This window comes from Bicyclus anynana, chromosome 19 (genome assembly GCF_947172395.1).
Source record: "Bicyclus anynana chromosome 19, ilBicAnyn1.1, whole genome shotgun sequence".
Lineage (NCBI taxonomy): Eukaryota > Metazoa > Arthropoda > Insecta > Lepidoptera > Nymphalidae > Bicyclus > Bicyclus anynana.
This window is the reverse complement of record NC_069101.1, coordinates 10,934,040-10,959,936: the sequence shown is the minus strand read 5'-3', so window position 1 is coordinate 10,959,936 and position 25,897 is coordinate 10,934,040. Positions and strand designations below refer to the sequence as shown.

The window sequence follows — 25,897 nt, the reverse complement described above, 5'->3', positions numbered from 1 at the left end:
TGAAGTACCGATATCATTGGCACCAGGAAAACTTTGATAAGAAGGTACTCGCAATTAGTACGTTGGAGGTATAGGCCTATTGCGGTGGTTTTCCTGAAACAATTCCAATTTTAAAATGAGGAATAAGTAAGTCTTTGTAAAAAACCACTAACTTATATTGGGACAGCGTGATGGGCTAGTACGTTTGAGATATAATATGCGGTTGAGTATTTCCAAAACAATTCTAATTTTAAAATAAGGAATAAGTCTTATATAAAACTACCAACTTATATTCGTTTAGTAGTCTATATACCAATTTCCAAGGTATTCATTACCCTATACATATATCTGTCAGGCTAATAGGGATGATGACTAGGCTTGAACATATTGATTTTTATAAGACATTCGGATAAATTAGGTCAATATTAACTAATTAATATGTAAATATGTAGTCACCGACATAGCTCAACGAGTTGCAAAGCTGAAGTGGCAATGGGCGGGGCACATAGTTCGAAGAGCCGATGGACGTTGGGGTCCCAAAGTGCTGAAATGGCGACCCCGCACTAGTAAGCGCAGTGTTGGCCGACCCCTCACCAGGTGGACTGACGACATCAAGCGAGTCGCAGGGATTCGCTGGATGCAGGTGGCTCAGTATCGTGATGTTTGGAAGTCCCTACAAAAGGCCTATGTCCTGCAGTGGACGTCCATCGGCTGATACGATGATGATGAATATGTAAAACACAAAGATTGTCTGGATGTTTGCTATATGCTAAATAAATAAGATTATAAAATTTCAAAATCTACTAAAAATCTTTTATAGTAATTAGATGAAAAATCATACGTTTTTAGCTTCCTTACATTAAACGTGTAATTTTTCAATTTTTTTCTTTTTTTTTTCTTTTTATAAATATACTTAAACAATACACATCACTAACTAGCCCCAAAGTAAGCATACAGAGTAGCTTGTGTTTATTTATTTTCAATAATTGAACTATAAACATAAACGCAAAAATAACAAAGATATTAGCGATTTTGTCTGAACGCCCATACAAATCTAACGATCAGCGAGCCAACGACGTCACTTATTCGTGCCATTTTGTATGGAGCGTTTTTCAGGGATCCGCGGCAGCGCCGCAAATCTGACCCTTTAAATCCCTGTAGCTCCGAAAGTAATGATCGCAGATATCCTGTTACTTTTACAAAATTGCTTTACTATTAGCATACTCTTAATTTATATACAATTAAAAAAAACTCTCATCATCCCTATTGTAATTTGTTGTACTTAACAAAAAAATATAGTAGCACATATACAATTGTGTACTAAAATATCTCCTGGATAAATGTACAGACTCAAGATGGCAGGATTTCCGTCGCATGGACATTACTATTTATTTTTATACCTTAACCGTTCGTAGAATTGTAGAGAGCAATTATTAAATCAATGTAGGTACCTTATATAACAAGGAACAAAGCATTACCGGACGTATATTTTTGGATAAACAAAAACGCAGACCAATTTTCACTTTACGTTAAAGGAAAATTAATGAAAATCCTCGACCACTAGTTATAGCTTACTTAAACAAAAGATTAAAATATTATTGTTCATACTAAACAAAGGCCATTTCCCTTTGTAAGCTCCTTTCTAATATAAAATGAAACTATGAAACTATTCGGATTTATAATAAATTTATATATAATACTGGGAGTGCCCGTGATAGCCCAGTGGATATGACCTCTGCCTCCGATTCCGGAGGGTGTGGGTTCGAATCCGGTCCGGGGCATGCACCTCCAACTTTTCAGTTGCGTGCATTTCAAGAAATTAAATATTACGTGTTTCAATCGGTGAAGGAAAACATCTTGAGGAAACCTGCATACCAGAGAATTATCTTAATTCTCTGCGTGTGTGAAGTCTGCCAATCCGCATTGGGCCAGCGTGGTGGACTATTTGCCTAACCCCTCTCATTCTGAGAGGACACTCGAGCTCAGCAGTGAGCCTGGGAATAAAATTCTAGGTTACCTAATATGTATGTATGTTATGTAAAACAAATCAATGAACAGTTATTTTTGAATAAACTATGATTAGCAGTATCCCTATCCTATTTCATTAATCTAATTGTTTAAAAAAAAACGCGAAAATCCAAAATTAAGCTAGGACGACAAATTGTGTAGAAGACAAGAAAATGTACAATATATCCTTGCATCATGACGAATAAATCCTGACATTTACTTATGGACCGGACCTATTAGATTTTTATCGTACAAGTTGGAAATCTAAAGAAACTGAGACTTCCCCTTTGAAAATATTAGGGATTCAATTGTTATTATTCTAGCTGAGTCGGATCCATTTTATTGGCACAACACATTTAATTATATAAATAATAGTTATAAGTATCAAGACGTGTATTAGTTTTAAGTCTTCAATGTGTTGTGTTAACAAATAAAGTATTTTCTATTCTAAAAAATATTTTGACATCAATTTAATATTACAATTTTTTCTGATATATTATATACAATTTTAAAGCCCAGATAGACTTCACATTGGACCAACGAGACTTATAATAAAATCATTCGCTTTCCAATAATATTATTATTAACTCGGTAAAGTAAGTACATGATATAATAGTTAGTGGTTAACCGTGAGGTTAGCTTGGAGCCGTAAATCTCATGCTATTACAGATGATAGAGCTCATTGCGAACGTCTTACCATCGTCTCTCTCTAGTGTTATTATACGTAATTTCTTTGCTTCAACATGTGGCCATAGAGCAGTATAAACAGTATGCCGTTCAATGAAAAAGATATTTTTAAACCGATTTTTTTTATTTAATTCATTTATTTGATTTGTATCTTTTACAATACGTGGTAAGTGACCATACAATATACAAGTTAAGTTTGGTTATACTAACCGGCGAATATTGGATTATTTTATTACTTGCACTAATAACATCAGCAATCCACAACCAGTACGACAGATAAGGGTAAGATGGGTTAGCTAAAATTGTGCATTTCAAAAATCTGACAAATTGACCGTAACCTAAAGGAAATACGAGGGTTATTTCTGTTCTAGAGCCGTGAGTTATTTTTTTAAACTTGCAAAATAGCCTCCTATAAAATAGAAATTTTCGAGATATCGACGCAATCAATAGATTCATTATTTCCATCATCTACTAAATACAAATAACAACCATAAGTTCCTCCGCGACGTTCGAGTAAGAACCAATTTAGCATCATGGGCATTCCTACCAAAAGAAAATACAATAACACTGATTTCCCTACACTGTGGCAATGGCAATGCTCTGATAGAACTGGCTCACCTTCACGCGGCGTAAAAACGCTTTTACCGCGCATTAAACATTTCCATTACATCGCTAATATTTTACAACCCAAAACCCTATATATTATATCTTTGATTTAAATATAAAAAGCTTTTTTGTTTCGTTATAGAATACTAGCTGACGCCGCGCGGTTTCACCCGCGTGGTTCCCGTTCTCGCAGGAATTCGGGGATAATATATATCCTATAGCCTTCCTCGATAAATAGGCTATCTAACACTGAAAGAATTTTTCTAATAGGTCCAGTAGTTCCTGAGATTAGCGCGTTCAATCAAACAAATAAATAAACTCTTCAGCTTTATAATATTAGTATAGATAAGTAATAATTACGTAATCGTTACAGTATTTTCTTGTAATTCTAGTAAAGGCATTAATTTTTACGCGACTTACATAAAAAAATCCTATTTTTATTTTTTATAAAAAAAATACTTTAAATCTATTTCAAACGTACAACTTAACTGTAAAACAATTCTTAAAATCAGTTTATTAAATCTATAATATACCTATTACCGAAATGAAAATGAAAGTTTTATTTACTTCTCTATTATTAGAGCAAAATCATAAATAACGCAATGTATTACGCAAGCCTTATAAACAATAGTAAGGTAAGCTTTGTTCACCCCAACCTACCCTTGAAACCTTATAAAATGCTATGTTTACTACAACCGAAAAAAAGGTCTCGTCGAAAAGAATATTTCCCGTGGTTTAACGAACCGCGTCTCCCATAGGTATCGTGAACTTCAGGCCGTGAGTCATCCAATTAGGCGTTCAGTGACATACTCCTTAATAGTCCAAGAGACAGTGGTCATATTCCTACTTAAGGTAAATCTACGAAATCTATTTAAAATCACGTAAAAAAAAAAATTCGAGTACGTAATGAAATTAATTGTATTTGACTTAATAGTTTCATGATACAAGTAGTCTTATGACCAAGTAGTCTTATGAGATAGTTAAAGTTAAAGAAATTGTTATTGACAATTTACTTATTCAATAAAATCTGATTTTATTTTTTGAAAGTTTATTATGCACCTACAATAATTAGTTAATTTTTGTAGCTAATTACAATATTTTCAATTATTAGACATTTTAGTTAGGTAAACAAAATTAAAAAAACAAATGTTATAGCGAGCCAATATTAGTCATTGTACGGGTAAACAAATATTCGGTAATCCATTAACAAAATGATGGTTATTGATTCCCAATAAATTAGAAACATAATTGGTACACGCTCTACATACCAACCCGAATATAATTTGAAAGTATCCATAATTTAACGACAATAGAAAATACAAATAGAATATATAAAAATAGCCTTCATTAAAATTTATGAAGTGTATGTTTATTGTTTATTTAGGGCACGACCATATCTCCTCGCATAACACCAAAACACCCTTGTCAGCGGACGAAGGGAAAGGCTGTTGTAGAGGCGTGCAGTTTTTCGCCTAGATTTGAACGCAATATAAATCTTGGTAATGTCTCCGGAGATATGTTTAGGGACAGCGGGAATCTCATTAATATTTACGAGGACGTTGATAAACATCGACCAAACCGCTTTAAAAAAATTGGGCATTTTGTAAAAATAAAATCTTATCTCATCCTGATAACCGTGCCTAATGCTATAGTCTCCTAAGAATTACTAAACATGAGTTAGAATAAGTCTGTAACCAATACTCACCCGAGAACATTTCTCTATCAGAATTTTTCCAACACTAATAAGAGCCTACTTGATGATTAAGACATAAACGTACAGCCCAAGCAATTGGGGCTAGAACCATTTTGTTTTTTTTTTGAATAAGTTATTAAATCGCCTAAACGTAACCTATTTCCATGAGGTTTTCACAGGTAGATAAAGGTAAACCTAGATATATAAACTAGAACAGCATATTTTTTGATTGGAATCAGACTCTAAAGAGTACATATTCCATACAGACGAAGTTGCGTAAGCAAATAAAAAAGAAACTTATTTTTGCATTCATCATTCCCAATCGCAGATGGCACGCGTGTTTAATTCAAAAAATGCAATAACAGTCCGTTCATTTAAAATAAATTGATTTATGTACAAATTGATAAGCTCGTAGTGGCATTCACCTTTCTTTGGACGAAAATAATTTTTGAGATAAAGGCCTTTGACATTAAACATGGCGCCAGCAATCACATCATTGACATGTTATCTCCGTACTTCCTTTTATTTTACTTCGTAAATATCTGTATCAATTGATAATTACTTAAGGTTTTCCCATATGAATTTTAAACCTATCACGAGTACATTGAATATTAGTATCAAAAAAAATATGCGCTAAAGGAGGGCTCTGTCATTATCTGTATACGTAATAACTGGATTTCATGCATTTTGTTTCTATACTGAAGCTATTCTAAGTAAACTATGTGAAACATCAAAATCTAGTTAAATAGTAACAAGTACCCAAAAACTATGTCAAAGGCGTGTCTCTGTCCGTGCGTTTCACTTTCACTGTGTAGATAGCTACCTTTAGAAATGATTGCCATGTTTGTTTTGCGTAGGTAACGCAATCTATTTATAAAAAGAAAATGTCTACGTTTTTGTTTTGTTTTTTAATTTATATAACCGATTAGTACTTTACTGTGACTTAACTTGATTTAAATTGTCTACCTACGTAGTGATGTACTTACACATTAACTAAACAGCATTCTTATTATAGATTTTAACTTAGCATTTGATTGTGTTTAACTCTATAAATTCTGGTATAGTGAAAAGTATAACCAGCCTCAATCAAAGCTCATTCCGCTTATACAGTTGCAATACAGAAATGGTCAAAACTAAAAACCATAAACTAAATGACATAAATCTAAAGGTCCAATCAGCTAAAAGCTAGTATATATATCGTGACCATACCACAGATAACAGTACAACCATGATAGTTATTACCCTCAGTTTCACACCTATCCCCTTTATACCAAGTACACCTACAGAAACTTTCGTCTTTATCTTTCTTTTGCAAAACGTCTAATGACAGAAAGAGACACAGACAAATCGCTCACCCGTTATTCAACGTATTAGTTAAGTCGGTAGTGTATCGAGTTTGAGTTATGAGTCATGAAACACTGTTGTATTTTTTGAGGGAAATTCAGTCGACACGGACTAAAGTGATGTGGACGACACGAATAAACAAATGTGATACATCAGGTGTTATTTGATACTTGTTGCTTTGACATAGTTGCAACTTGCAAGAATATATTATATATTTTTATCACACTACTGTTATAAAGGAAAGTTTTTGTGTGTGTGTTTGTTACTCTGTCACTTCGCAACAACTGAACCGATTTGGCTGAATGAAGACAGATTGTATCCTAAAATAGCACATATAGACTACACGTTTGATTACGGAAAAAATCTAGGGTTCAGCGGGATTTGTAAAAAATTTAATTTCACATACAGTCGCGATCGGTCGCTAATAAACTAAACAAAGAAGGTGTGTAAATAATTTAGAAGTCTGCACAAGTATCATCTTCTTTGTGAAAAATGTGGCCTCTACCCTAATAAGAGATGGTATTTAGAGATTGAACTCAGCATGTTGATCCAATGGCAGACTCAAGGAATCTGATGAACACTATCGGATGTTAACGATAATAATAATCAACGCGATCCACGTAAATGCATGAGAGTGTACTGCCACAACTTCCTAAATAAAAATACCTACTGAAAATACCCTACCAAGGACTGGAACCAACAATCAAACTAAAGGTTAATCACTGGATCAATGACGCAGTTACTAAACCGTTGACTATTATTCTAAACATAGCCAAAGTAAACGTATAAACTACAATCGTGCGAAGCTGACATAATAGCCCGACCTTCGCCAAGCGCATGACGGAAATAATTGCCTGACTACACTTTTTTTAAGAAATTGCCGTAACTAACTGTTTAAACATGGGATATAATATTATCACGAGAGTTTAATTGTTACAAATGATAATCACAAAAAATCAAAAATCTTTACTTTATCATAGTTTTGATATACAATAGACGACAATTTTGTTCTAGATTATTTTAACTTGACACCTAGAAACATTAACACATACGAGTACCTACACAATCAATTGAGGGTAGGTTATCGTCGTTATCAATCCATAATCGGCTCACTGGTGAGCTCGAGTCTCCTCTAAGAATGAGAGGGGTCAGGCCTTAGTCCACCACGCTGGCCCAATGCGGATTGGCAGACTTTACACACGCAAAGAATTAAGAAAATTCTCTAGGATGTAGGTTTCCTCACGATGTTTTCCTTCACCGTTTGAGACACGTGATATTTAATTTCTTAAAATGCACACAACTGAAAGGTGCATTAGGGTAGATATTACCAACTTATCAGAATTCTGGTAAGTGCTGGATAGTATATACGTTAATAATGTAAATTTATAACTTTATGTCAAACATATTATGTCAAATAACAAAGACAAAACATGTGTGAATTTAAGCTTTCCAAATCTTAACAGAGGTTTGCGAAACCAGCCCTAAGAGTTGTGAATGAAATGGTGTCGCATTAAAAAATTGCCCTTTCTTAAATACAAAACACACTAAATATGACAACTTGATAACAAAGTTAAATAACTAAATAAAACATAAATGCTTACTGAATATCCTATGTAATCTGCATCAAACTGTGAATACATACGATTAGGTAACTTACCTGTAACAATAAAAAACATTATTAGATACATTTTACATTTTGACGGCCTCCGTGGCGCAGTGGTATGCGCGGTGGATTTACAAGACGGAGGTCCTGGGTTCGATCCCCGGCTGGGCAGATTGAGATTTTCTTAATTTGTCCAGGTCTGGCTGGTGGGAGGCTTCGGCCGCGGCTAGTTACCAACCTACCGGTAAAGACGTACCGCCAAGCGATTTAGCGTTCCGGTACGAGGCCGTGTAGAAACCGAAAGGGGTGTGGTTTTTCATCCTCCTCCTAACAAGTTAGCCCGCTTCCATCTTAGACTGCATTATCACTTACCATCAGGTGAGATTGTAGTCAAGGGCTAACTTGTAAAAAATAAAAAAAAAACCTGTAAAATAAGTGTAAAGATATACATTTGCACTCTTGACTCTACAAACATTCACTACTACTACACTTCATTAAATATAACTAAACTAGGTTTATTTCAAATCGCACACTCCTCCATATTCAAAAAGGGATCGGAAGTTTTCGATTTAGTAACTCGTGTTACAATGGGTTCCCATCATAAACCAAACACACAATGTCCATAATCTCGCACAGACCCAATTTCATCACGCCATAAAACTTAAGACAAATAATATGGGACAATCTTGCGAAAGCAAAGCGTTATATGCACATGTTACATGTTTTCATAGATGCATTTGTTTAGATAACGTGCATGGAAACTTGCATGCTACGCGCAGTGTGTGGGAAATTTATTAATAGCGGACGCTCGCGACTTTGTCCGTGTGGAATTCAGTTTTTCACAAATCCCGTGAAAACCATGGATTTTTCCAGGATGTAAAAGTAGCTTATGTATTAATCCAGAGTAAAATCTATTTTAGCCAAACAGCCAAATCGCTTCAGCTACAGCTACAGCGCAAAGGAGGAACAAACATACACACACACACGCTTACAAACAAACTTTCGCCTTTATATTAGTGTGACTAGCCGACGCCACGCGGTTTCACTCGCGTGGTTTCCGTTCCCGTAAGAATGCAGGGATGATATATAGCCTATAGCCTTCCTCAATAAATGGGCAACCTAACACTGAAAGAGTTTTTCAAATCGGAAAAGTAGTTTCTGAGATTACCGCGTTCAAGCGAACAAACTCTTCAGCTTTACAATATTAGTGTAAATTAAATACTTTAATCCTAATTACATACTTTCTGTTTCTTTACTTTTTTTTCTCTTGCATAAAATCTCGTGATAAAAATAATGTCACAAAGACATTATTTTTTTTATAAAATTCGGCCCCTTTTTAATACTTTAAGGGGTGGAATCAGAATTAAATTCCTATTATCTTCTCAAGAAACATTTAATCCTAATTTCAAACTATGCAGACTATAGAACATAAGTGTATAATAATAAATCATTTAGTTTACCTAAGGGACTTATTGGTATACAATATACATAATATATACATAACAGTGATAATATATGCGGCTTTTATATTTCAAAAAGATACTCAAACGCATAAATAAAACTCAATTCTCTCTGAATATATTAAAACATTATGAAAATTCAAAAGGTTTTTTATCTGTGCACGATTTCTTTCAAAGCTTAAAAGCTTTGAAACAAATTAACTATATATAGAAGTCAAAAGTAGAAAAATCGATACCAATATCTTCATATTCAATAAAGATTTATTGCAAACGATATTAAAACAAAAACTCATATTTTGCTCACGAATTTAACTTGATTTGATTTCATAAATGTTAAATTGAGTAAAATAAACGAGATGACATAAAAAGGTGGTATTTGAATTGGTTATCAGCTTAGTGTAAATTTAAAATGGCTTAAAACCAAAAAAAGATATTATGCTAGTTAGTTACATAGTAGTTTTCTATTTCTCTTCTTTCGATCTTTTTAGATCACAAATTAAAAGATTTGGTGTTATAAAAATTACTTTAATATTGTGTTTTTTAAGAACTATTTAATTGATAGTTAATCTGTTAATTGTATTAATGAATTTTATATTTATGTTCATGTTAACAATAGAAAATCAGATCTTCTTAAAGACATTTAGAATTATATTCTTCGAATAATCTAAGAATAGACAGCTTAGATGTCTTACGTTGATAAGGTAAAGGTCTAGTAATTATACTAGATCATGATTTTTTTCAGTTATAATCTTACTTTACTACTAAAATTTACATACTAAGCAGTGAATAAAAAATGTAAAGAAATATTCTTATTCCATCGATTTCTTACAGACGTGTCACATAAGACTATGTTCTGTTAAGCAATTTCCAATATTTATAGTAGTAACCTGTATACCTATCCATTTTGTTTTCTGATCCCATCATAAAGCAGATAGTAAAACAAAATCGCAAAGCAAGGGATTTTGTAGAGCCAATTTTCGTACACGTCTTTTGTTACTTAGGTAAAAGCAAAATATGCAACGTATCACGAAATCTTGCTAGTAAGGTAAACCGCCTCCCTTGCGAAGGTAGGCAGGTTAAAGAAATAAAACTGGTGTAACAGGACTCTAGTGTGTAGAACAAAATTAGACCCAGACCTAAATCTATACTATAATCTAGATAAACTAGTAAAGACATATGTAAAGTTCAAGTTACAGTTTTAAAAATAATTTAAATAAATTTTAATTCTGTGGCAATGTTATATATACCGGAGGTATAATAGGTAGGGTTCCATTTCCAGCTCGTATTAACAAAAAAATTTAACTAATAAATTTCTTTTTTTTTAATAAGCATAAAGCTTGCTCTGGTGGTTACCGCCGTTGTCGACAAGCGATTAAGAGTTCCAGTGTGATACTGTTTAAATAAACCAAATCTCTTCCAATTTAGCAGACACAAGGTGAGATTTTGATATTTATAATAATTATGAATGATTTTGATAATTGTAAATGCTTGCTTTATAACGGGTAGGTCCTGATTTCGGTGTTCTCAGTTTTGTTTTATAAGGATATTTGCCATACCTTTTTTTATATGATCATTAAGGTAAAGTTTTAGTATATTTAAAGTTTTATATTTTCTGTGAGTATACTCAGAGACACAATTTATCATATTAAAGTAGGTGGACAATTGTGCGTCTGACAATATTTAGTAGATAAAACCTAGACGCTGCCAAGCATTTTTTTTTTCAATTTAGTATGATGCCAAATCACATTCATAGCAACCCTACCTTTGCGTTTAAGCAAAAACAATCGCAGTCAAGCGCAAACTCGATAAATATCTATAAATTTACGAATAAATGCATCATTTATTCATTCATTCTTTCGGTTATTAATTCATTTATCCATTCATTTATTCAATAAAAATAGGGTGTTAATAGTTACTTTATAGTGAAAGAAGACGCGACAATCATCTTGTGGGCAAACAAATGCTCTCTCACGTTATTTACAAGCAAGATTAGCGTTAGAATTCTTTAATGAGTTTTGCTTTGCATGACTAAGATGGGAGAAACCGAGAAAAAGCCATTAGATTTCACATTGGAAAGCGTTTCTATAAGCCACAATGATTGCAACAAAAACGCCATTAGTGAGTTATTGTTTACGGTTTGCCAAGGGGTTACTGGTAATACTAATACTTGGAAAAGTGCATTAATTGAGTACTTATTGTAAGGGTTACAATTACTAAGAACGGTGCATTAGCTGACTAATTTTTTAGACGAAAAGTTTGTTAGGTTTTAGGAGTACCTTAGGCACACATCACTCGCCTAATCTAAACATGCAATGACACCTCTGTAGTTCGAAATTAAATGTATCAATTTGTTAGTACATTACTCAAAGTATAGGCCCTTTTATAGGCTGGACATACACGAACAGCTCGAAGCAGTCAGAATCGACTGCTTCAAGATACGACTGCATAGTAAACTACATACTTCTACGTACGTACCTACTTAAACTGCAGACTCGTATATACAAGAACCGCTCGAGCAGTTGCAACTGCTTCAGGCGGTTGTTCAAATGCGGCTTTAAGCTGTTGACTCTGACTGCAACAGCGGTCCATGTATGTTGATCACTGGCTAATGCTAGCCATTGACGATCAATTATTCCTACGTTATTACTACTACAACTGATCGTGTGTTGGTCGCTGCTTTCACGATGACTCGACTTGACGCAAGCGATTGACCGTCTGCTGGAGACTTAACTGCTCGAACTGCCCGTGTGTGGCTGGCCTTAGATGTTTGTTTCAATCATAACAAATAGCTACAATCAGTTTCCCATAGCTGTCTCGTTTCCACGTTCGATATGCGCCTTGCTTTTCATTCCATATCGGCATTTCATTCATTTACGTGCATCGAATACGCTATCTGCATTCAGTATCGAATCTGATACGCGTTATATAGAAACGCACATATAAGAACATTATTTTGAACGATATAAAATAAGTAATTGGCAATCGATAAAATTTAACGGCCTTGCGTAACTTGGTTAACGATTTTATGCAATAGAAAAATATTATCGCGTAGAAAAACAGTGTTATTCGTATGCATTGATTAAATCTCGTATACGTACGTAGACCAATTTGAAATTGCCTTTTAAGTGATAAATATTTTGGTAGGGTTGTGTTGCTAATTGCCACTCTATACGTTAATTAATTAAAGAAATAGCTAAGATAAATAACTTTTGACTATGCTATGGAACGGTGCGGTTTCTAGTTTGTACGTAAATAAATTGTAGTTGACTTAAATAAGTGGTACTGAATCAAACGAGCCATGATAGCCCAGTGGATATGACCCCTGCTTCGGATTCCGGAGGGTGAGGGTTCGAATCCGGTTCGGGGCATGCACCTCGAACTTTTCAGTTGTGTGCATTTTAAGAAATTACAAATTAAATATCACGTATCTCAAACGGTGAAGTGAAAATCGTGAGGAAACCTGCTTACCAGAGAATTTTCTTAATACTCTGCGTGTGTAAAGTCTGTTAATTGGGCCAGCGTGGTGGATTATTGACCTCACCCCTCTCATACTGAGGAGAATCGTGCTCATCAGTGAGCCAAATATAATGTAAATAATGATGAATCAAACCATGTTTGTATGATTTAGTTGCAATTATACCAACTACTACAATGTAGAATTTAGTTGCTAAGTACTGATTGTTTGAATTTCTCTACCAACTTTGTACAGACTTCAGATGTCAAAGTTTTCCCATAGATACTCTTCAACTACAAAGGGAATTTCCATTGTTATAATCCATGACCATTATCAAAGATTTCAAAATTTTAGCAAAACTAAACGATCGAAATGTCTTAACTTCTAAAGTTCTAATACTCTAGAACGTTATGATAAGCTCAAAGGGTTGTAAAGGCCTTTTCACATAAGCACTTTTCAGGCAAGGCATTCATAGAAAGTTCGCGAATGAAGCGAGATGCCGCCAAAACTCTACCCTTACCCTACCCTGTGATTACATTACAATATAAAATCTTTTTAACAAAAAAATTCAACCGACTTCAAAGTCACAGAAATAAAGGTGCCAAGCCAGTGGCGTATTAATTAAAGGCGTTTTTGAAATAACCACGGGAAAGAACTATCTCAAAATCCTAAAACTTCATGATTTGAACGGCTTGAGTTAATGCATCACTGGTTTGGCACCGCCTTCAAAGTGATCAGAAGGTAGTATGTGCTACCTTCTGAACGATGTTATTTATCGCTTTTTAGTTTATTTTTGTGATTTTGAAGTCGGTTGTTTTTTTTTAAGATTTTATTTTTCTGTTTTAGTGTGCCCTAGTAACGAAAACGCCACATTAAGTACGGGTAATTTCGTTATTTTCATTTTAACACAAAATTTACTATACCGATTTTTATGAAAAAAAACAAAAATAGAATTTACTATAAAGGCGTGACAGTAAATTCTATTTTTATTTAAAAGAGAAGACTTCCAGATTGGTCTCATTTAATTTAGTAGGTAAGTATAACCTACTACTAAGTAAGTAAGTACTTACTTGTGTGCAAATGCATCTGCGCTAATCATTCATTCAATTGATCGTTCGAACGCCTACTGAATGAATATTTCTGTGAAGAGGGTCTAAGTCAGTCCCTTTGCTTTGTTTAAACTTTAAATGTACCATTCAAAACGGTACAAACTTCTGGTCATTAATTTCGAATTTAGCGACGCGACGGTAGAAGAAATCTCTTTACTCGAATCGCTTGGAAGTTGCTTCTTTAAAAGTTTCTAATACTTTTGTTGAACTTTTTATAAGCTTTCATTTCATATGTAATTTTCATGAAAGCGTATAGCTATTAGAGTAATTTGACATGTTATTTTATTCCATGGTTGTAAATTTAGGAGTATATTGAATGCAATTTAAGCTTTATTTTTATTGTAACTATAAATGTGCTTACTAAATACTTAGTAGAGCACATTTTATAGTTTTTAGTATCTCTGAGGTATATGGGATGTGAAGTCTAAGTAAGATATTGAAAAATTTAAAAATTTAATAAATTAGTAAGAGTATTTTGAATTTTAAAAGAACCGTGATAGCCCAGTGGATATGACCCCTGCTTCCGATGCTTCTAGAGGGTGTGGGTTCGAATCCGGTCCGGGGCATGCACCTCCAACTTTTCAGGTGCGTGCATTTTAAGAAATTAGATATCACGGTGTCTCAAACGGTGAAGGAAAACATCGTGAGGAAACCTGCATACCAGAGAATTTTCTTAATTCTGTGCGTGTGAAGTCTGCCAATCCGCATTGGGTCGGCGTGGTGGACTATTGACCTAATCCCTCTCATTCTGAGTCGAGCTCAGCAGTAAGCCGAATATGGGTTGATAACGATTTTGAATTTTACTTTAGTGGTCATCTTCAAAACTCCGTATTATGAAAATGTTCAATATCCATTTCTCGATATCGTAAGCTATCAAATATCTGAAACAAGCTTAGATCGCTTCTATAGCTAAGTATTTAAATTGCAAACGTAAACAGAAATATATCCGGTATAACATATTTCATTGAAACATATCAGACCGTGTTACCTGAATAGTTTCATATGTATTCAAAAGGCTTCATGAATAGCTAATGTATATAAAAAGCACACGTGGTTCCGTGTATTTGATTCAAACGTCCAGTCACTATACAGATTCTAGTTTGCATGTGTCCTGTATATTACAAACGATTTTAAAACTTGCACCGTCTGTAGGTACATATCATTTTTCAGTCTTTTTAAATGGAACAAACAGTTTTACAGTTAACTATTTGCATACCTACTGTAATTGTTTTTGGTATGTTTTATTATCCGATCATGCAGTTAGTAGATGTCGATATTAATTAAAGACTCTTGTATATAAGTAAAGAGAAAGGGTTTGAATCTTCTGCCACTTTAACTTTTATTTACAATAAAAAATTTAACAAAATATACTATATATAATCACATTGGACAGGGATCATTGTTAATTTTTCCAGGCACAAACCTGCATGTGGCATCGGTCTTAAAAACGGATTGACTGATTTGGTGCGTTTGATTAAGATAAAGTAGTTCTTAATTGTGTTTAGTCTTATCTAAAATAAAGATCTAATAAGTCTAGTCTATAATTGGGATTTTTTTCATCATGAATGAAAAATGAATAAAAACTGTTAAATAAAATAGTATAATGTGGCTGGAGTAACGACTTTTCGCCACTTTATTCACCGTTATTTACCGTTGGGGTTGTAACCAACTGTTTATTTCTGGCGGACACGACGTCCACTTGCATAACGATAGTTGCAAATTTTCCATGTTTTCTCTACTTACTATCATCAGGCCTTTCGTACCCGATATGTGGCGTCATCTGGACGTTGTTTTTTTTACTCACGATCTCAGGGGAGGCAGGCTAATTAGACTAATTTTGATCATTAGGTACTACTTGCTTCAATACACACTTGCCAACTCTTGTACACCGTATCTATTATTGCGTTATACATGTCAAGTCGTGAAGGTAACAATGTTTGTTTCTTTCGATTGGTTACGGACATCTTTGCCGTGATGTTGTTCGTGGGCTAAATGTGTGTACGGATTACGGAATCAGGGTCATTAGCATCTACAAGAAGACATTTTAACCCTAAGACCGTCAACCAGCATTGAAGAAGCATGGTGAGCTCAAACTCAGTATCCCCTCTCCTATAAGGAGGGAGGCCTGGGCATAATTGGATCGTTAAGATTATTTTGATCATTAGGTACTACTTGGTTCACATTTAGCAACTCTTGTATACTGTATCCATTATTGCATTATACACGTCGAGTCGTGACAGAGACAATGTTTGTTTCTTTCGATTACGGATTACGGAATCAGGGTCATTAGCATCTTTAAGAACACATTTTCAAAATAAGACCGTCCGCCAGCATTCGAGAAGCATGGTAGCCCAAGCTTTATATCCCCTCTCCTATAAGAATATAGTATGTCGTTAAAATAGACTAATTTTGATCATTAGGTACTGCTTGGTTCAATACACAATTACCAACTCTTGTACACCGTATCCATTATTGCATTATACATGTCAAGTCGTGACGATGACAATGTTTGTTTCTTTCGATTGGTTACGAACATCTTCGCCGTAATGTTGTTCGTGGGCTAAATGTACGGATTACGGAATCAGGGTCACACGACATTGTTTACGGAAAATCGGTAATATACACCATAAGGCTGTTATTTTGTACACGATAAGGAATACAGTAATAATTTTGCAATATTACGTTATCATAAAATGTAAGGTTACCAAATGGGTATTATTTATGCATATTATATTATTATAATATTTACCTTAAACTTACTGATAAGATATCTAATTCAATTTAATTTAATTGTATAAGCAATTTGTTATATTATGGATTAATATAATTTAATTACTAGTTAAACAATAACTTAACAATAATATATTTCCACTGCCCACTCGACTCGACGCATACCTAATGCTTAAGTCAGCCACTGACGATCAAGTAAGCTCACGTGCCTGCAGCGCTAACGCATGTCATGCGTAAATTACTAGCCGCATTACCTCTTTGAATAACAAACTAACTTGACCAAGGCAGCTACCAGCTCATATGCAGGCAGTCTAAACTACTTACTTAAACAAAATTACTTCTCATTTGTAATACTTACATTTATAATTCAACTTTATATTATAATTTCACAAATAGACAGTAATATGGATACTCTCAAAAAGTGAGGCACGTTTTAACCAATACTAATATTATAATCTATACTAATATTATAAAAATTTGTTTTTTTGTATGTTTGATTGATTGAACGAGCTAATCTCAGGAACTACTGGTCCCATTTGGAAAATTCTTTCAGTGTTAGGGTTGCCCGTTTATCGAGGAAGGCTATAGCCTATATTTTATCCCCGTATTCTTACGGGAGCGGAACCACGCGGGTGAAACCGCGCGGCGTCTACTAGTATTTTTATATAACCCTATAAGAATATGGAATTATTAATAACTTTTACGAAATACATAATAATAGTATTGGCAAGAGATCGCATGTCTTACATCTGTAACTAACGCAAAATAGATACGATTGCGAAATATCTATCGCGTGTCGCAAGGCACATTATCTACTAGTTTTACCTGTGATTTTGTCCGCTTTTAGTTCAGCCAAATTTTACTTTAAACAAAAATAGCTCCTTCCATTGGTAAAACCATTGGTACAAGTGAATCATACAGGTATATTCATCATCATCATTTTCAGCCGATGGACGTCCACTGCTTGACATAGGCCTCCTGCTTGACATAGACCTTCAAGCACAACGGTCTCGAGCCGCCAGCATCCAGCGGCTCCCTACAACCCGCTTGATATCCTCGGTAGGTAGTGGGAGGTCGACCAACACTGCGCTTTCCGGTGCGAGGTCGCCATTCCAGCATCTTGGGATCCCAACGTCCATCGGCGCTTCTAACTCTGTGATCTGGCCGTTGCCACTTCAGCTTCGCGACTTTAGTTCGTCTGCGGATCTCCTCATTTCGATCACGCAGAGAAACTCCAAGCATAAGTATTAACCTTAACAAACTGCTCATGATAGATAAATCATTTTGGATCGTGCCGCGTTGCAAGAACCAGCTCATGAATAAGAGCCCCGTATGAGTTCGAAACTAGTCTAATAATATTGGAGCAAATAAAAGAAGTTCTAATTCTGAAAGCAAATATGACGTGTAAATAGGCTACAAGTATCTTAGTGCATTTAATATAATATTAATGAAATTGGAAAAATAACTCCTCCAAGCGAAACGAATCCGTGTATTAAAGAATCTGCTTCGTTTACCTATTTGAAACATACAAATTTTATGAATTTAAATTCATTAGTATTTCGAAAAGGAAATCTCATGGTACGTCAATATTACTAAAAACAAGCAATTATTTGTCACTATTTAGTCGAATCAAGAAGACTTCTAGAAAAATCTTGATTTAACTTTTTACCTTTATGTGAAAGGCGTTACAGTCATGGTCACAAAACAAAAAATAGGCAAAGTTTTAAATACCGACTTGAATACCGGAAAACGCTTTAGAAAAGAAGGGCATAGTAAGGCTGCCTTTCCACCAAGGAATTCGATTTATTGGAGCAGTGCGAAAAAGTGAGACATTTAGTTACAATATAACTTTCCATAAGTATTAGATCTTTGAAGTGATTATTACAAAGAGAGCTATTGGAGGAGAGTAGCTTTTGTGATAGAGCTCGTCCGGGGAAGATTTTTTATTTTTATTCTTTACAAGTTAGCGCTTGACTTCAATCTCACTTGATGGTAAGTAATGATGCAATCTAAGATGGAGTGGGCTAACTTGTTACGAGGATAATGAAAATCCATACTCCTTTCGGTTTCTACACGACATCGTACCGGTACGAAGCCTCCCAGCGGCCAAAACTAGTACTAAAATTATGCTGATGTCTGCTGCAAATAGTATTATTCCTTTGTTAGACGATGGTTAACTTTACACTAACCATAAGGTGCGCCATCTCTCTGGTCCGTTAACTATTATGTACCTAGTTATGTAGTACTAGTAGGTATGTAGTAAGTCTACAATTCCAACAAAATTGCAACCTATAAAATAATTGTAATTTTAGTTATTGAGATTTATCTAAATCATGGAGTCGGTTCAAATGTTTTATGAAATCTAACTTTGATGACTTTTAAATGTTGTCTAATTCTTTCGAATCAGTAATTTCATTTAAGTCATAAAAAAACACGCACACACACACACAGACACGAAGACAGAAATCATCGTAAAAACCAGTCAAGATAGCTAAAGCTTCAAAACGTCGAAATTCATAAAAACTCGGAAAGTTAAAAATATAAGTTAATTTTTTCTACCCCTTCATGTTGGGAAAGCAGCTTAAAGCAGATAAAAACGTACCGCCTCGTTTGAGATGCAACCAGGTCATGACACTTCAAAAGTACCCCCAGACCACCGGTACAAATCTCGTCTCTTAAACGGTTCATTCAAAGGTCTGAAATAGAACTCGGGCCTTTCAAGATCGTATCTCATTTACAAAACAAAAGACCCGGTGGTCATTTCCAGATCTGACTTGAAAGAGATCTCGCTATTAATAAAATATATGTAGGTACATTAGAGGTCGCTTATATGAATGGAATTTGCGTATTAACTTCAAAAGGAATGAATTGAATGATTGAATTTGCGTATTTGTAATTCAAAGGACTCCTTTATTGAAAGGTCTTGTATTTAATTTTGTAGGTTTATTAGTCAGCCTATTTTTAACCGACTTCCAAAAATCTACAATCTCGCCTGATGGTAAGTGATGATGATCTAAGATGGAAGCGGGCCAACTTGTTAGGAGGATGAAAATCCACACCCCTTTCGGTTTCTACACGACATCGTACCGGAACGCTAAATCGCTTGGCGGTACGTCTTTTGTCGGTAGGGTGGTAACTAGCCAGACCTGGACTAATTAAGAAAACCTCAACCGACCCAGCTGGGGATCCAGGTCCTCCGTCTTGCAAATCCACCGCGCATACCACTGCGCCACGGAGGTCGTCAAAAACCCATCGACCTCCTCTATTCGCATGTCAAACGAACACCTCAAAGTCCATACACCATAAACGGTGTCACCGCAAACATCCATCACGCGCCGTCAATGTTATCGTGTATAGTTTTTATCCCATTAGCGCCAGTGCGTTAACCTTTTTGCGTTTCTCCGTGTAATGCGTTGGGATTAAATAAATCATTGTTTTTATATTAAATATGTTACGAAATAAAATAAATCATGAGTTTTACTTATAGGATTGCTTTATTGGTCAAATAATAATAATAATAGTTTATTTAAAGGTAAAAACCCTGTATAAAACAAACATGATAATAATAACAATACAAAAATAGTAAAAATAGTAATTAAAACATTACAGTAATTTAATTGTCTAACTAGTATAGGTATCCGTATTATCTATACATATTCGTATGTTCTGCTACTTTCTATTAGGCTCTAAATCCCTGTTTAGTTAGAATGGAGTCAAATAGTTTTAAAACACGTAAGTTTACGTGTAGAGTCCATAAACTTTTACGTGTAGGTTTTATAAATATATTAGCACATACAAAACTATAGTGTAGGACGTAGGTACATCATTATAAGAAAACAAAATATAGGATATGAAAAAGAAAACCATTTAATTCAAACAGTTCAAGGTTAGCAGCTGATAATCAGCGCTATATGTCTAACATTTGCTTGGTACATGCAGCACAATGATGAGCTGGATCCTTTTTCAAGATTGTACTAAATATGACATAGTAGTGTGATGCTAATGTTAAGGTGTTAAATGTGGCACAATTTTTGGAATAAACCCTTTTTCTTTCTTTCTTTCTTTAATTCAATATGTTAGTACTCTAACACTACACACACTGGAACGATCCAGATAATCTATCTATATATATATAAATGAATTGCTGTTCGTTAGTCTCGCTAAAACTCGAGAACGGCTGAACGGATTTATCTTATCTTGGTCTTCAAATGTTCGTGGAGGTATAGGGAAGGTTTAAAAGGTGAGAAAAATTAGAATAATTGCCGGGAAAACCATAAAAACAACTCTTTTCTATTTCCCATACAAACGTTTAAGAGTCAAGGGGTAGGGTATGGTAGGGGTAGAGTAGTGAAGAGTAGGGATAGGGAAGAAGTGCACATAAGTCAAAGCGAAGCTTGACCGGGTCCACTAGTATATTAATACATTAAGTTATATATACTAATATGATAAAGAGGCATTTGTGGTGTTCTAGGGGGGTAATCTCTGGATCTAGTGAACCGATTTTAAAATTCTTTTACCACTAAAAAGTCACGTTATTAGTGAGTGTCATAGGCTATATTTTATCGCCGTATTCTCATGAGGACGGGAACTAGGGAGTCATCGAGTCAGACATTTCTTAATAAAGAAATCGAAAATCCGGGGTTGTTTAGATTGGTTTTCAGAGAGGTCAATGATACAATACACTTCCTCGAAGTTACGTATTTAAACCTTGCCTCGGTTACGACGTACGCCGTCACCGCAAAGATAAACTTTATACAGCAATAAGCTTATTACTAAACTGGGGCACTCGATATGGGTCTATTACACCGTATAATAACATTATTTATACCTATAATGTTTTTAACAATGTAATTAAATGTACTTTTGATCTGACTTTGACTATGTATACTATAGCGTGGTGGACTATTGGCCTTTTTTTTATTCTTTACAAGTTAGCCCTTGACTACATTGTCACCTGATGGTAAGTGATGATGCAGTCTAAGATGGAAGCGGGCTAACATGTTGGGAGGAGGATGAAAATCCACACCCCTTTTCGGTTTCTACACGACATCGTACCGGAACGCTAAATCGCATGGCGGTACATCATTGTCGGTAAAGTGGTAACTATCCACGACTGAAGCCTCCCACCAGCCAGACCTGGACCAATTAAGAAAATCTCAATCTGCCCAGCCGGGGATCGAACCCAGGACCTCCGTTATGTAAATCCACCACGCATACCACTGCGCCGCCTAACCCCTCTTTTGCAGAGAGGACACTCGTGCTCAGCAGTGAGCACGATATAGGTTAATAATGATGATGATGATGATGATCAGGTATACTAAAGTAAGATAGAAATCAAAGTGATTATAATGATCATAAACAGAAAGATCACAATAATTTTTATTCTAGACAGGCTTGCGTTTGATCCATGATATGAGTGGTATGGTCTAAGATGGCACACGCTAGCTTAGAAGAAGCCTATTCTTGTCAAAGATACTCAAGTAATAAGAATCAGGAAACGCAAACCTTGGCAAAAACGAAAAATACGTTTTGTACAAGAATGTACAAGAATATTAACACTTAATGTAAACTTTATTTTAATAAATACGTATACGAATTTTAATACAAATTACAAAATACAAACATAGACCGTTGTAGAACGCCTAGCAGATGCAAGACATCGAAATTATTTAGAATATTTAGTGTGGCGACCACTATATGACGACGCCTGGCTGACAATCGTTCAACCGCCACTGTTAAATGTTTGACATCACTATTTTAACGTGAATAACATTTTTCAGAAAAGGTTGACAATCCCTGGTCTAATGCAACGTTGATAACATTTGTCCAGAAAAGGTTGGTAACCCCTGGTCTAATGTAAACATCGGTGTACGTGCCAAGTCCACACGTGAAATGCAATCTACTACACAGTATAAACAAAACGGGAGATTGCGTCCCATATATTAGTGTCCTACTAAATAGTTGTCCGCTTTTCTGGGGTAATATCCAACCTAATTTACTGCACGTAAACTATGTAAACTAATGGTTTATTATGCTAAATATTATAATCAACCGGTTCAATGGAATGGCGCCATTCATAAATGTTGAAAAGCACGACAAACTATGATAATCGTTAGACAAAAGAAAATTGTTCTTAGATCTTAGTAATCCAACTGTTGATAATTTAAATACCATCTATTTATTTTTAATCTACTTCCAAAAAAGAGCAGGTTCTACGTTCGGCATTATGCATGTTTTTTTTTTTATATAGCCTATTTTAGGGCCAGGCCTTTCGTCTTATAAGATCTAAGGGATAAGGGATATGGAGCCAAGACTCGTCCTGCTCCAATGCGAGTCGGCGAGCGTATTTGACGTTAACGATCTGCAGGGTTATTATCTAACTCGGTGTACCATTAAAATAACAATTCACTACGTCGTTTTCCATCGTATTTTCGTAATTGTGATCACCTAACATATTTATTTCAACAAAATTATTTTGACTACGTTAATTTACATCAAATGGCAATGATTTTTTTGTTTTACGATCATCTAACATGATTATTTCAACGAAAATACGTAAATATCGATTTTTCGTTGAAATAATCTTACTAATTGCTACTGCCACTTTACGTAAAATGAAGATAGTGTCATTTCGTTGAAAATACGATGTTAGATTATTACAAAAACGAAAATATGATAAAAAACGATGTAGTGGGTCATTATTTGAATGGTACACCGAGATACATAATAACCCCGCAGGACATCACCAACTTCGGAACTCACGGCTAAGAATTTTTACTGAGAATATCAATATTTATCTAACTAGACTAAAAACAGTTAGGTGCAAGTTAAAACTTGAAAAAATCTATACAGTTTTTCGATTAAACACAAAGTCAGTGACCCGTTTGACAGGCAAGAGCAAGTGCAGTAAAATACTTGACATCGCGCCAACTCGACTAACAGACGCTAGCGAAGTGCGCGACTGTCCCTTCGAGACCGCATTAAGTTGCAAGTAGTTGCAGCAACGGTCACTGTTAGTTAAGTTAACGAGGTGCTTAGCATTACTGCTTTATGTACATACCAGCTGCGAATAAGATTGCAATAAAATCGTGAGAAGTCTTAAATAGAACATGAAAAAAGAACGACTAAAAATTTTAATAAAAAATACCGACCGAATTGAGAACCTCCTCCTTTTTGAAGTCGGTTAAAAAGCAAAAAATAACATCTTACCTATGTGCTACCTTCTGATCAGTTTGAAGGCGGTGCCAAGCCAAGTGCAAGCAATTTTCAAAATACATAAAAAAAAAACATACATACAGCTGAACGTAGAACCTCCTCCTTCTTGGAAGTCGGTTAAAAAGAAGAAGATAACTTAGAATACTTTATTGTACACAATATAATTTCTTAATTCTCGAATTCACGAATGTGAAGTCTGCCTATCCGCATTGGGCCATCGTAGTGGACTATTGCCTAACCCCTCTTATTCTGAGAGGAGACTCGTGCTCGACAGTGAGCCGAAAATGGGTTGCTAATGATGATTAATGACACAATATATACTTAACACAAATTAAAATATGGCAGTTGTAAAACTAAACCTTGATTATACTACAAACGATTTTTATTTAAAAATATAAGAATTGTTTGCGATCAAGGATTGAGATTTAGTTGTAAACTAAGCCTAATTTAAATAAATGATATTTAACTATGACTTTCGACTTGGACTTTATAAATTAAACCGCTCCCACCAAATTTAAGATTCAGAAAAATCGGTATACTAATAGGATGTGGATGTGGATACTTAGTAAAGCAAAATATTGCACACCAATGAAATGATTACGAACGGAAAAAACAAAACAAGATAAAAAAATATACATATGAGCACGCAAAGGCGGCCTTATTTAGAGCTTTGTATTTAAAAGTTAAAACATATTCTAACTCAATCTTTAATCAAGTTATTCTACTAGTAAGCATACTTTATAAAAGAATATTTAAACGCCTACACAGATTCTATTTTAGATAGGCCAAAGTTTCCACCAAATTAGGTACAAAGGATAATAAATGACCATTATTCCTAACAGAAAACGTGATCGGCATAGCCTCAGCGGCCCACTTGACAGGCAAGAACAAATGCCGTAAAATACTTGACAGCTTGCCAACATCCACAATAAAGTGGCCCGGAATCGGGCTATTAAAATTGCATGTTGCTGTAAATCTTGCTGACAACAAAAATTACCAAAGATTTTTTATTCCAGGAATAGAGACAGAGGCGGCTATGTATTGCCTAAAATCTATTCTGTTTATGAGCGTCTTTAGGATACGAAAGTGAAGATCAAGACGACCTCTTTACTGAGTTAAGTGACAAAGGTAGAAATTTTGATAGACATGATAGAGCAAGCAATTGAAGAAATGTAAGTTTTGTTAAGTGTAAAATCTATTTAATGCACTACTACATAGCACAAGGAAGATGGCAAAGCTTATATTTCTCTAAAATAAGGATTTGATCAATATTAGTTACAGAAAGTTAAAGCACAATCTGAAAAACATAATGCAGCTAAAATCCCATAGAAGGTTGTTTTTTTATTCTTTACAAGTTAGCCCTTGACTACAATCTCACCTGATGGTAAGTGATGATGCAATCTAAGATGAAAGCGGGCTAACTTGTTAGGAGGAGGATGAAAATCCACACTCCTTTCGGTTTCTACACGGCATCGTACCGGAACGCTAAATCCCTTGGCGGTATGTCTTTGCCGGTAGGGTGGTAACTAGCCACGGCCAAAGCCTTACACCAACCAGACCTGGACCGATTAAGAAAATCTCAATCGGCCCAGCCGGGGATCGAACCCAGGACCTCCGCCTTGTAAATCCACCGCACATGCCACTGCGCCACGGAGGCCGTAAAAAAAAGGTTTCAGAATGTAACCTGACTTATCTCAAAATTATGAAAAATCATACAAAAAAACTGATTATATTTAAAGATTCGTGGCTATGTGCTGAGTTGAGTTAGATTTAAGACGATAACAATTTTATCTAAAACAGACAGGTACTTTGTGATTAAAACAGTAAAAAGTAACAGTCCGAACATAATTGAAATAAAAAAGTTTAAAAAGCTCATAAAACATTCCAAAAGCATATCACGCTCACCAAAATAATAAAATGGAATGGCCTCTAAATTCCCGCAAGAGGGCAGAAATCTAAATTAAATTAAGAACTTGACTGCAATGCGATTACCTCAGACAAACGAGCGTA

General features: G+C 34.9%; 1 protein-coding gene across 7 annotated transcripts in view; it reads right to left on the bottom strand.

Annotated features, from left to right (window-relative positions):
• LOC112045107 (rap1 GTPase-activating protein 1) overlaps window positions 1-25,897 on the bottom strand; it is a 391,775-nt gene that overhangs the window by 105,151 nt on the left and 260,727 nt on the right. The gene's annotated exons all lie outside the window — the stretch shown is intronic.